The sequence below is a fragment of the Pteropus vampyrus genome, unplaced genomic scaffold (genome assembly GCF_000151845.1).
Source record: "Pteropus vampyrus isolate Shadow unplaced genomic scaffold, Pvam_2.0 Scaffold1000005755, whole genome shotgun sequence".
NCBI classification, from domain to species: domain Eukaryota; kingdom Metazoa; phylum Chordata; class Mammalia; order Chiroptera; family Pteropodidae; genus Pteropus; species Pteropus vampyrus.
Window position 1 is genome coordinate 1 of NW_011920157.1, and position 1,543 is coordinate 1,543.

The 1,543-nt window shown below is 59.2% G+C and overlaps 1 long non-coding RNA gene across 1 annotated transcript; it reads left to right on the forward strand.

Annotated features, from left to right (window-relative positions):
• Positions 1 to 11: 11 nt before the first annotated feature.
• LOC105311659 lies at positions 12 to 1,414 on the forward strand. Its single transcript, XR_897701.2, has 3 exons — positions 12 to 726; positions 977 to 1,044; positions 1,281 to 1,414. It is a non-coding gene; the product is annotated as an uncharacterized LOC105311659 (long non-coding RNA).
• The last annotated feature ends 129 nt before the right edge of the window (positions 1,415 to 1,543 follow it).

The window sequence follows — 1,543 nt, forward strand, 5'->3', positions numbered from 1 at the left end:
AGTGGCCGTCTGCGTCCTGTCTGTGCGTGCGGTCTTGGTGACAGTGGCCGTCTGCGTCCTGTCTGTGCGTGCGGTCTTGGTGACAGTGGCCGTCTGCGTCCTGTCTGTGCGTGCGGTCTTGGTGACAGTGGCCAAGACCGCAGCCATGGGAGGGAGCGGAAGGCCCCCCCCATGCTCCCGCAGACAGAGACGTCTCCGGGTGGGCGGGGCGGCGGGGCGCAGAGCTTCTGCCACTTCGCCCCTGCCCCCCGGAGGGCAGGTGGTGATCTGTGTGTCTCATAATGGCGGGTCCACACACCTGTCCTGTGGGCTCCTGCACTAGGCACAGGTCATAGGCGGGCACTCAAAAGGTTTTCTTTCGGTCTGGGCTCACAAAGACGACACTCGCAGTGCCCCCAGGTGGACTAGGCTCCCCAGCACCCCCCTCCCCCCCACCCCGCAGACTATGCTCCCCAGAGCCCCTGGCATCAGGTGACACTGTAGGACTAGGTCCCACCTGCGGGTGGGAAGGGTGTGGTATGTGCTCCTCCGTCTCCCTCCTGGGTCCCCCACGTCTTCCTCGTGTCTGGCTGTGGAGTGAAGACCACGCATCTCTCCTGAGCCCCCATCCGGGTCCTTCACGGGAGCAGGAAGTGACCTCTGTTCTGTTGGAGGCCACCAGGGCAGTCAGCCCATCCTGGCTAATGCTTACGGAACATGAGACGACTGATTACAAACTAAGTCCCAGTGAGTAATCAGGACGGTGACCGATTTTTACAACTCTCTCGGGAAGCATCAAACGAACATTCTGCAGAAGGCTAGCTCCAGTTTATAATGGAGTATAGGGGAGCTGGGCGTGAATAAGCCAAGGCGTATGTCCAGGTGGAACAGGTTTAAGGGGACCTAGGACACAGTTTTTTTTTTAAAAAGGACCTTGTAGTTAAACCCCATGGTCGATTATATGATTTCTAAAATTATTTACTTGCTTATTTTTCAGGGTTGGACTCAGTGGATTTTAGTTTTGGAGAATCTGCTGAATGTTACTTGGAGCGGGGTAGGACTGGGGTGAGGACCAAGAAGCACACCCAGCACGCTTACTCACAAAGACGAGGATCCCGCAGGGCCCCCCACCGCCTCCCTCCCTCCCTCCCTCCCACCGGCCGCACCTGTGTGTGCCTTGTGGAGTGTCCCGACACGGGGCTCAGGGAACCAGCCTGCGAGGGGAGTGGGCAGAGCGCCCCGAAGCGATGCGGCCTGCGGCCTGCGGCTCCTAACGTCTGTCTCCTGACCCTCGCCTGCAGTCCGCCCGGCGTCGGGACGAGGCCTCGCACCTGCCATCTGCCAGCGTCACCGAGGTGCCTGTCTGCTTGTGCGGTTCCTGCAGCCTCTGCCCACCTCAACCAGAGGAACGGGAACTGTCTGTGTCAGCTTGGCCTTCACACGGCGTGGAACAGGGTTTAACTAAAGCGCCGTGAGTAGCCAGAGGCTGGAAGCGGGAACTTTGGAGAGCATTTTGTCACTGAGTGCCCGAGGTCAAAACCTAGCATCCTGTTTCTAGGACTAT